The sequence below is a fragment of the Haemaphysalis longicornis genome, unplaced genomic scaffold (assembly GCF_048455015.1).
Source record: "Haemaphysalis longicornis isolate Haplotype H1 unplaced genomic scaffold, Haemaphysalis longicornis Haplotype H1 scaffold_6, whole genome shotgun sequence".
In the NCBI taxonomy this organism is placed as follows: Eukaryota; Metazoa; Arthropoda; class Arachnida; order Ixodida; family Ixodidae; genus Haemaphysalis; species Haemaphysalis longicornis.
The window spans coordinates 190000036-190012165 of record NW_027526407.1 but is presented as its reverse complement, the minus strand read 5'-3'; the positions used below and the strand labels follow the sequence as shown (position 1 = coordinate 190012165).

General features: G+C 43.5%; 1 long non-coding RNA gene across 1 annotated transcript in view; it reads left to right on the top strand.

Annotated features, from left to right (window-relative positions):
- The window catches only part of LOC144142132 (uncharacterized), a 151199-nt gene extending 139341 nt beyond the window's left edge, over positions 1-11858 (top strand). The window contains exons 6-7 of the long non-coding RNA XR_013316851.1: positions 7856-8001; positions 11651-11858. This is a non-coding gene — a long non-coding RNA (uncharacterized LOC144142132). The remainder of the gene's footprint in view (positions 1-7855; positions 8002-11650) is intronic.
- The last annotated feature ends 272 nt before the right edge of the window (positions 11859-12130 follow it).

Here is a 12130-nt window from a genome sequence, read left to right as displayed (position 1 = left end):
CCGAATGCACTATACCTCATTATTATCCGTCTAATTATGTCTGCCTTCTGGGTGGGATTCAGGGTCATAATTTGGACTAGGTAGGAATATTCGCTTACCTCTTCCAGGGCCTCGCCACCTACCTCAAACCGCTATGCTGTCCCGAGGCTATTTAGGAGTACTTTAGTTTTCTACATGCAGTTTTCAGGCCCATGGTTCTACTCAGTTTGTCCAGTGTCTCTTGGTCGAGAACTTTAGCGAAGCGGGTCTAGAGGAGTTGATCGAAGAAAGAGAGGGAAACTATTGGATATAATAAGTCTTAGTGACGTTAGTATGACAGGTGAAGCCTTTACGGTGCTGAAAAATGGACACGTCCAATGTTACCGTTGTCTAGTGGACAGAAGAGAAGTGGGAGTTGCATTTCTAGTCACTGAAAGCATACCTGGCAACCTAGACGAATACTATAGCATCTACGAAAGGGTAGCCGGTGTTGTAATTAGGCTTAATAACACGTGCAAACTCAAGGTGGTACAGGGTCTCGCGTCTACAAACAGCAACGGTGACCAGCAGTTGTGAATAAATTGGAAATACTGTGTTGATACATTAGAAACAGGATTAGTGACGAGTTTCAAAACAGCAACTACGTCAAGAGAACCATTTGTAATACTCCGGATCGAAAAAAAAATTGATCAGGCCACCTAAGTTGCTAAAGTGCTTTGAAAATGAAATCGTCGAATTTGTATGAACTTTTTCATGGCTGAATAGTCTGGAATCCTTCTTGCTGTTATCACATTGTCAAATGTCATATTCCAGAATCTGTCATTTACACTGATTGACTAAGCGTTGTACGGGCATTATCATCCCGAAAGAAGTAAAAATTATACCATCAATTTTCTTCTTAGAAAAATTATGTCGGCATATGATGCACATTTTGAGGTGACTGTCGGTTTGTTCCCGGGCCACTCGGGGATCGCGAGGAAATAAGACAGCATATAAAATGGACGTCGCTGAACTCACAAACACGGTGCACGTCACAACAGAAACCTCCACTGACTTGAAACCACACATAAAACAACAACTGCATAAAACATGGAAAAAACATTGCACTCAACAGATAGACAACAAACTCAACATTGTGAAACCACACTTAGGACGATACACATCCCACTCACTTAACAGACACGCAGAAGTTGCCTTAGCGAGGTTACATATAGGCTTCACACATATAACACACTCCCACCTGCTTACTGGATCCCCAAGATCCATGTACAGCGTGTGTGGAGGGGGCCTATCCGTAATCCGCCTACTCATTCAATGCAAGGCACTTGACATAACGCGACGCAAACACTTGCCACAACTATAAACATGCAATTTTCCACAACACCCGTCATACTTCCTAGGAGACGAGCCCATTTTTTCGCTTCACGTGTTTTTGAGTTGCTTCCCGAAGTAAAATTTTTACATCTCATTTCTTATCATGCATCTTGACAACCTGGCCCTTTACACCAGCCGTCTTCATTACGTTGTGTTTTACTTTGTTTAAGTTTACTGAAACATTGTACTTTTACTCTCAGGTCGCTCTCATATAATCACTTTTGTTTGGAGCTCTTTGCCCTTAGTTGGCCTTGCGCAATTAAAATCCAAACATCATCCTCATTACGTCATTATTATTACGGATTATTTCGTTTCTCTTAGCGTGAATTCTTTCGAGCGGCATTTTTGCGGCAATGTGTTTACGCGTTTTCTTTAATTTCTCAACTGTGTCACTACTGTGGCGCAAACTATGTAAGCGCACCAACTGCTATAAGCATAAGCTTGTCTGAAATGACGGGTCAGCACGGCTGGTTTGCGGGTGCTTTACACGCATGCAATAAATTTTACACACTTGCCATACACGCATGCAATAAATTTTCTTTTTAATGCAAAACGTATTACCTGTAGCCGCGAACGGTTCTTCGGCAGCGTGTGGGACAATAACCCCTCTACGCGGCGGAGGCCGCCGCAGGGGGGAAGGACAAGAGGAGCGGAGGGTTTCACTCATAGAGCACCTTGAAAATTGCGCGGTGAATTTACCCAGTGATCCCCGCGCACAGGTGCCTGCACCCCGGAGGGCGTGTCGGCGTTACGTCTTTGTTATCTGCGTTAGTAACTGTTTCTTTGGTCTTGTCTTGGTGCGGCTTCGCGTCCATTGCGTGCTTGTTTTGCACGCCTTCAATAACTTGATTTTTTGACAGCACCTACTGGGTAACCCTTTGCATACGGAATTACGTGGTCGTACGGCAAGGGTGTGTAACAGATTTGTCTGAAGACAAGGAAAACAAAATGTAGAGACCACATACAGGCATCTGGCCGCTACCGTTTGCGCAGTGCTTTGCACGAATGCGATCTGTTTTCTGAATTTGTCGATACCAATTCGGTTGTGTTTAAGATACAGTACAAAACGCGGAAGGAGCAAATGGTCCTGATAAAGAGCGAATATCGGAGTTTTCTCAGCATTCTCGTAGTTCTCAAACTTCTAAGCCACCTGGTTTAAATGAGTATAAAAAAGAATCCGCGAGTGTACCGGAACCTTGGAAGAACGCGACCATACTAATCCATAAGGAAGGTGACATGGAGTTGAAAAAGTATAGGCCGATCAGGTTGCGGTCAGTCTTCTACAAGGTACTTACCAAGGTAATCGCTAACAGAATTTCTGCCGCCTTTGATTTCAGTCAACTTAAAGAGCAAGCAGGGTTTTGTTAAGGCTTTTAAACAATGGACCATAATCACACGATCAATAAGATGATAAAGAAATGCGCAGAGTATACTGAAACCATATATATAGCCTTCATAGACATTTAAAAAGCCTTTAAATCGGTCCAAACCTCAACTGTCATTAGGGATTACGGAACCAGGGAGTACACGAGCATTATGCAAGAATTCTGGAGGATATTTACAGTGGGTCCAGAGCTACCATAATCTTTCATATGGAGAGCTTTAAAATATCAATATTGAAGGGCGTCGAGGAAGGAGGCACGATTTTTTTATTGTTATTCACAGCATGTTTACGAGAAGTATTCAGAACATTTGATAGGGAACATGTGGGAGTAAGGGGTAATGGAGAATACCTCAGTAACCTCTGATTTGGTGATGACGTTGCCTAGTTAAGTAACTCAGGGGGCGAATTAAAAAACATGTTTACCGCACTGGACAAACAGAGTACAACTGTAGCCTGAAAGTGAATATGCAGAAAACTTAAGTAACGATCAATAACCTCGGGACAGCTCATGGTTTGAGATAGGTGGCAAGGCCGTGGAAGTGGTGAACGAATAAATCTACTTAGCGAAGTTGTGACCCCAGATCCCAACCAAAAGGGAGAGATATTTGAAGGGATAAGGATGGGGTGGACTGCATTCGGCCGGCGTTCTCAGATAATGAATGGCAGCCTACCATTGTCCCTGAAGAAGAAAGTGTATGACAGCTGAATCTTACTGGTACCTACCGACGGGGCAGAAACTTGGATGCTCACTAACAGGGTTCAACTTCAATTCAGGACGATTCAGCACGCAATGGAACTGAAGATGATAGGTGTAGCATTACAGACAAAAAGAAAGCAGAGTTGGTCAGGGAACAAACGCATGAATGGACATAATTTAAAAATTAAGAAGAAGAAATGGACGTAGGCAGGGTATGTTATGCGAAGAAAAGATAACCGTCGTCATTTAGGGTAATAAAGTGGATCCGTAGAGAAGGCAAACGTGGCAGGGGGCGCAGAAATGTAGATGGGCAGGTGAGATGAACACGTTTGCGGGTATAAATCGGTCGCAGTTAGTGCAGGCCAGGGTAATTGAAGTTAACTGGGAGAGACCTTTGTCCTTCAGTGGGCAGTGATAGGCTGGTGATGATGATGAATTGAGAATCGCTACGCTCACCTGCTCCTTTTTTTCGGTATATACGCTTGTTTCGCGCCGTGGTTTAGCTGCGAGCTAGCACATCAAGATGGCCAGGTTCCGCAGTCTCACACTTCGCAAGGCGCTCCTTTCCACTTTCGTTATCCCGACGCACGGGCAGGCTACAGTGGTGGCGTCCACCGCTCTAGCTCGGCAGCGGCCAACGCTGAAGCGCTCGAGACTCCGCCCCTACGATTTTCAGGTAACGGCTGCAGAATCTCTGGTTTTACATTTTGTTGACCCACATGTCTGAATTCAATTGACGTCACATGGGCAATTGTTGTGGGTCTCATTTGAAGCTTTCGTTTCCAACCACCTTCAAAGCATGAATTGGAACCATTTTTTGTGAAGGTCGTAAATCATCTCCTCAAAGCTTCTGATTCCGTGGGATTACAACAAGTTAGTACGCCCTACGAAAAAAAACAACATTTTCTAAGCACTCGCATCGTTTACAGAAACATTGCGCATACGCACGGAGTGTGAATACTGGCGTGCATTCGGCCCCACAGCGGCTTCACCCTGTCAAATCATGTATGGGTTTTCCACGCTTCGAGTTCTCAATGGGGTATGTTTTTCTTTCTAATCTGCAACAGAGACAACACACTGCTTCAATAGCGTGCCTGCTTGTTGCGTATAACACTTAGGTTTACCGTGTAATATAAATGGATGAGAGAACGCAATATTACACATCCGGATACCTGTTTAAATCCCATCGGATCACCCCAAGGCTGTCTTTGAGTCGTTACACAGGGATACATTTTTTATCATATAGCCACTAGAGCGTAAAAGTGGTTCAACTTTGAACAAGAAAAAGAGCACAGGAAAAAAATTTCCCCGCATTTCCCTGAGGGGAAGAATGTGAAAGTGCGAATGCACGAGTTGAATTTGCGCGGTTCGGTAATGTTCGCGAAAGAGAGATCACACACACACACAGAACTACAAAGAAAGAAAGATGCCTTTATTCACAGACACCTATTTGTGTTGTCGTTGTACTTGATTGCTTGAGCGGATCTCAGCTTTGAAATTTCGTGTCAGTACTCCTTTAAGCGGGTGCATTAGCCCTTCTCACGCCCGATTCCTGGTCAATCCCCCACGTGGGTATGTGCCATGTCAGCGGCCAGGCAGCGCGCGCCCATCTACCCCCATTGCCAAGGAAGACGAGGAGATTCCTGGCCAATCCCCCATGTGGGTATGTGCCATGTCAGCGGCCAGGCAGCGCGCGCCCATCTCCCCCCGTTGCCAAGGAAGACGAGGAGCGCGCGCACCCGCAGCTGTTGCTATGTGGACGGACGGCGGTCGCCGGAATTCAGGGTCGCTTATAAAGTGCATTCGCACTTAATAAAGCAGCTCGACTGTTATATCGTCTTGTTTCGTCTTTCCTGGCCTGTCTGCCTATTCAACGGGGAAGCACATTCTAGCTCCAGCTCTACAGTATCAACTATCTCCCAATGATGCCTCAACTAAAACAACGATTTTTTGTGAAAAACTGGCACCCCTGCGTTTGTATCAGTAAACATAATTTGGTGTAACCAGGGAGAAAGAGAAGAAGAGGGTAGACGTAAAAATTTAGCTGGCAAAGTTGCTTTTGTGTTGTTTGAGGAAAAGCAAAGGTAGTTACTAAAAACGTAAGCAGTTAGAGGGGTTTCTTCATCGGTGATGTAATGGAAATGTATTTTTAATCTAAAGCAATAGTTGACGTTGGAATTAGAAAGTTGTTTATTAGTCGCCTATGCGGCGTAGGCTTCTTTCTTGTATTGCTAAAGTGTTATTCGTAATAATGCCATTTTTTGCTTAGTGAACTTCACGGCATTGTTGAAAGTTTAGGCGGAATTAAAACAATCACGGTAAATTGTGGGGATCTTCTACGAGCCATCCTTAATCGCATAAGTCAGTCTGTTGAAATCCGCGGGTTACAGGGCAGTCTGTATTTCTGCGTTAAATTACGAGTGTCACCCGCGGCCACATTCGCATTCCCTCGTCACAACATCGGTTGGTCCTTCCGAGAAAAACGTTTTTTTTCTTCCTTATTAGCATGTGATATTAGGTTCTCGTGCCTCCTTTATAGCGGTCAAAATCCTCAGTGCCCAGACGAAGAAAAAACTGCCGATTTTTTACTTTTTGTAGAGGCAGAAAATGGTGCTAGAAAGTTTATCAACGCTTCCGGAAAATTATTCCTGATAATAGAGAAACCTACGCTCAACTCATGGCAAGTGCGTTCAATCTATCGTAACCTTCACAGGCCTGAATTGTGCACAAACAAGAAAACCCTACTAGAATTTTTTTCTACTAAGTAAACATAGCTACGAACGATCGAAATCAATGCCGATACCTGGGTAATGATATAAAGATATAATAATTTGCTTCTTTTGCATGATTGATGCGTGTATATTTCTATCGAGAACTTTACTTTTTCGCGATTTTTAAGTCACAATTTTTGCACAACCGTCGCCCCGTTTTATGCAAAGGCAGCAGTTCCGGAAAGCTGATCAGAGCTTTTTGCTAGACCAAAGGGTTCATCGGAATACGCATAAGATTTTTTGTAGCATATTACATGAGTTTTACTAAGAACGTTTCGCCCTAACAATGAGACTTATTTTCACTAAGCGCAATATCTGAAAAACAGGCTAGTTTTTTTTTTTTTGTGGCGGCTTCAACATAAACGGGGGCTCGGTACAAAACGGCAACGCCATTACCAAGCAAATTGTACGGTCCCCAAAGCAGGTCCTTACCTAACCGTCTAGGCCTCTCTCACACTTCGATATCTACGCTGCCTCTTTCACTCGGTCCTAAAAGAGCCGGCAGGGTGACTTCCAAACCTGCTTATACCCTCCGCGGGCGGTCGGCGATCTTGCTTTAACTTCTCTGAAACCCATAAACTACCTCATACGGACTAAACCAATCAACCCACAGCAGCTTCAGTGTTTAAATACTCTTGTCGTCGCACGGGATTTCATCCTGGCTCTGCCGGGTGGCAGTGCTGTAGGAGACGATCGGTAGAACGAACATTTACAATACTCTCCCCGCCTGGCTCTTGAAATTGATTAAAATGACTACAAAGAGGGGCATGGCAACGTTGTGGAGTTTTCATTCTGCGGAAAATGTGGCGTTTGATTACCCCTTCTATAGACGTAATGCGAAACCAAAAGAATAATAAAGACAGCAAAAATCTACAAGCATTATGTAGCGATAGAGAGGCCTGTCGAAATACAAAAAGGCAAAATGCCAGGAAACAAATTCCCAGGAAGATACACAAGAAAGAGGTAGCATTTTGGAGTGTTAGAGGGCCATCACAAGAAATTCGAGGGGAAAGCCCACAGGGGTCCTAGTGTACAGTTAGTTTAACATTTGATGTTTTAGTGTCAAGATTATGATTCGCCTTTTTTTTCAGCTGGCTTCGTGCGCTGCACAAATTTGGAAAGTGAAAAATTTCATGGATAGACACAAAAAACGGTGATTTCCTGTAAATAAATTTGCGCTTCAAGGGCTGGACGACGGGACGTCTCGGCCTTGAAGCACACCATTTTTTTTTCAGTTGGTTACACCAACGAGCCCGTCAGAACTATTTAACGGTGGTTTCATTAGCAGCAAACTCCTGCGGTGAAACCGTTACAGGATGCGGAAACAATATGACAGGTATTAGAACTAAGCGAGGTGACACCGGCTGGTTTTAGAGATTACGTCGATATATTTCCGCATTCGGCGACGCTGGTAAGTGACTGCAGAGCACTTTCCCAGTTAGGTACCACGTGAAGCACAGCTCAAACGAGAACCTAGAGATATGCGGCTGTGGTGACCTTGGGCCCGCACACCACATCTCCGGTTGATAATCGTTTGTATGGAGTGCATGGGGTATTTTTGTTTCAATAATTTGTAGCGCTTCGGTCCTTTGGGCGGTAATTTTGTAGCGATACCGGAATATTTCATCTTAGCGTTTCTTCTCATTGCAGAAGAAGAACCGCCATATCAGCTAATGCATGTTTTTCTGCGAGTTCTATCCTTAGAAGAATGTTCTGGAAGAATAGATGATGAAGATCTAAAATGGCGCGTTTATCTGCTCATTTGCACCCTGACACCTGGGAAAGACGTTTGCAAGGTGAGATTTCCTATTTTGCTTTTATGCTGTTCTTCGTGTGAGCCCTGTTCATATTGTGTACATGTATATCAAATCTTCACAACATTCGCCCTATAAAGAAGAAAGAACTTGAGCCTCAAGTCTATTGTCCCTGTAAAGTGGGCTTGTACTACCCCATTTGTTTTGAGCAAGCACCGTTTGCACATAGTCGCCTCAAGCTTAGACCAAGCGTATTCAAGATCGAAGGTGACAAGTTCGTACTCTAACATTTGCCGGCTTACACGTCTGCCTCTTCTTTTCTGTGCCTTTTATCTGTAATTACGGTTGTTACAATGCAGCATTTGCAAGCATATTGAGAGGTCATTTTTAAATTTAGGCGCCATACATCCCAAACGTATTGAAAGAAGTATCTAAACATAAATATCCTTTATAGTTTGAAGATATATACGAAAACAAAACAATTATTTATCTTTCCAGTTATATGATTTAAAAGTAAGTGAATGTGGCGAAAAATGCAGACCCATGGTGTAGTCTAAATTAAAAGTTATACAGTAAAATCCTGCAAAAAGGTAGCAGTTATTACCAGATTTCATTGACAGATACCGCTGGTAAAAGGACACGGATAGTGGTTAGGCCGATAAGTGGGTGTTCACATTTTATCAGTGCCCTAGTACTCACCTCCTTAAATAATTGTCTTACGGCGGCGAGCGTAAGTGGAGTTATTGCAAACAAAAACACCGCATTTTCTCCCATGCCGCGATTCTTCCTGATTTCGTCGTTGACAACCCAACCTAACGATTCCACTAGTTCATCCAGTGTGATCAAAAAGCCTTTCAGGTCCGATTGCAGCAGGAAAAATGCTTTTTATAAAAGACACCCTACGGTACTGTTCCTCTGCTGTAGCAGGCAAGAAGTTGCACTTATGCGTTGAAAGGTAGGTTATGCTTATCGACCAGTACGTTAATTCGGATTCGAGTAGAGGCACGTGAAGCAACGGCGTAAAGTACCAAGATAGCTCGGCGAGATCAACAAATGTTTTACAGTACAAGAATATGCAAATCCTAATCTTCTAAAATATTGAATTGTCTCCGAAAAGTTCTTACGCAACTTGAGCATAATTTTCGTCTGTATATTTCGCGGCTGTCTGCGTTTTCCAGTTCACAGAAGCAATACCTTCGTTAAAGATCGCATTTGGCACGGCCATTTTCTCTGGACATGCTGATTATGCCGAGATATAAAGAAGGTCAATTAGGAAGAGAATAAGTGGTTTTTGAAGGGCATCAAAATCCACACCACCAACTTGGCATCGACGATTGCATAGCTTTAACGGTAGCAGGGGTACCTGCACGATGCTGTTGGTTTCCACCTTCTCCTTCCAGGGTGATAGACTGGGGTGGGATTAGGGGACATTTGTAAAGCATAGAAGTATTTTACCCAGAGCAGGAGATAGGACTTAGAGCAAGATACTCGGTAAAGTCTTTCGGTTTTGACGCACTGGTAATAAAACCAGGTCGCATTCAAGCTACACCCGACATACAAAGTTATGCGGGGTACAACGCATGTGTGCCCGCGTAGCGGCAGAGAGAAAGAGCAAAGCGGCGTCTCTGCCAAGTGTTTTGAAAAAAAGTACGCAGTGAGAAAGAGAAAAGCATCTTTACTTGCAGCTGTCACAAACAGTCCTGCAACCTTAAGGTGGTGCTTGTTACCAGCCGTCCACAAGCACTGCCTTAGTTAATTTAGTGGAAGGAGTGTCTCCCCGTTTTTTCTTCCAGCATTCTTTGTAAGATTTGTCGATGCAAGCCCTAATTGCCGGGAACGAAGGCCCGCAGGCAGAGCACGGGAAAGTAGAAGTGAGGGATGCTGTTTTAACTGAGGGATCCTCTCTTTTCTTCGTAAATATTGTGGTAGGGCTTCTCTCTGTATGCGCAGTCAACACCGGACAGCACCCTCATTTAAAAGACAATGCACATACTACAATTTCCTCGTGCTTTCAGTAAACTCTTGCAGTTGTTTATGGCGTGTTGGTGGTCCGTCTCTTGAGAGAGTTGACGGAAGAATTTCTGTCTTTGGAGCACGAAACGAGAACGCACCGACATTAGCCGGAGGAAGTTCTAGGTTACGTTCTGTTGGCAACGGCCGCAATTTTGTGGTGGATGCCATTCTAATGGTTGAAAAGCCAGCTTTTTTTAAAAGCTGCCCGAAAGGGGGGCCATGCAAAATTCTGTTGAGGACTAAACTGCATATAAGGAAAAAAGCATTCCTGAAGACAACACTGCGGAATACCGTGGTCGTACTTCACATCATTTACAACGTAAGAGTTTAAAATGACAAAACTCAAGCTTAAAGAGAGGTCTTGAAACGTACGTCTCTGGCATCTACACAGCCGCTCTGTCAAGCTCAGTTGCTATTTTTGTTGAAGACGCGCCGCGAGGTTTTTAAAGCAACCGGTTGGTAACACTGATTAGTGAAAATTTAATGCAGTAGACTACTACCTCAATAAAGAAGGCCCCGATAAAAAGTTGCCATTTTAAGATGATCCAAACGTGCACAGAAAAGAAGATTTCATAATAGCCTATTTATTTCCTAATTACCGTAGGATTTCACCTTTAAAAACAAGGGGTCAGTTGTGTTATCTTCCAACAAGATTTTTCAGTCGGTTGTGCACCACTTCTGCGGTTTGTTGTTTTAGCGCGGACATAAATTATTGGTTCCCTAAAAGGGGTCGCTCTTTTAGGCAATATTCACCTCTGTATTATGCAACACCACCACTCAAACCTTTAAGTCAGCAAATGCTTTGTCCTCATGTGTGTGGCCAATTTTTTCCTGCCAAATACGATGGATAGAATAGCTACCCAAAAACACATTCAGAATTTATTGTGTTTCGTATATTCACATAACATAGGCGTTATTTGTTTGAGCGCACGTGGCCAGAAAGCTCCTTAATAAAAAGCTTCCAGCTGTAGGCGAAATAAATATATCACTACCCAGAGAAGCTGGAATTCCAACCTTCTTTTTCTAAAAGCTTGACTTTATTAGAGAGAACGCACATTAGGGATACTCTCCAGTAACTCGAAAGCGTTCTACAGCCAACGTTGACTTCACTGTGTAGCTCCACATGTCAATTTCTCGATGGTCACAAATGAACAATGGTTACACAGAAACTGAGTAGTGTGAAATCAAAACAGTCAACCATGAATATAGGTATATGGAAGTTGTTTTAGGTACCACGTCAAGGCCACCTTGTCTTCGGTGGCTTGCCTGGGATGCTTAGTATTACTGGGTTAGTGTTTCCAGTGTCGGAAATTGGCTTGGGGTTACAAAAGCAGTCTTAGGCAAACATTGCCTCGTTCTCCGATGTTGGGCTGAAATCATTTAGTGGCGCTTGTGCAGCTCACGCTTTGCTTGCAAATTATTCTAGCTGTAGAGCGATTGAGGGGTTTTCTATCGATCTCGAGACATAGGCGCCTTCCCAGAACAGGCCGGCAGCGCTCCTCCCAAGAGTAGCCCCAGTAACAAAAATTATTCCTTTGCATATAAGCTTTTATTTCTGCAGCTTTTTTCGAGCGAGGACTGATCGTCTGCAAAATGCTCTTTATTCATTGCACTTATACACAGCGAACGCAGCATGATCGGCGTTTTTGTGTATTGATTCTTTTTGCAATGTCTACAGGGTGCCTCCGGGGGACCTTTGACTCTGCGAAGGGGCCGCCGTTGGTTGCAGGTTGGCATTACGTCATCTGGTCAATATTGCAATGAAGACGTCGAGAAGCCCATTATGTACACAATTGTCGCTGACTACATAGATTGGATAAAACATGCTTTAAAACAGCGGCAATTTTGGAGAGAACTTCCAACGTAGTGGTGACGTCGCATTTTGAAAAAGTTCTTAATAAAAATTACACCTATTTCCGTGCATTTATTTTGCTAATTCTATGATTTCCACAATAAATAAGGCCTTCGTAGACGAATCCAATTCTCTTACTGCTTCCTCTAAAATATTCGTTTGTTTTAATGTAATTCATTTGAAACAGTATTTCAGTTGGAGATAGTGGTAAGTATGAAGACAAAAGAACAGTCAGACTCAATGGCAACTAAGGAGATAATGACGGAAAGACAGAGAGTATACAGAGATTGTAATTGACATCAGCAA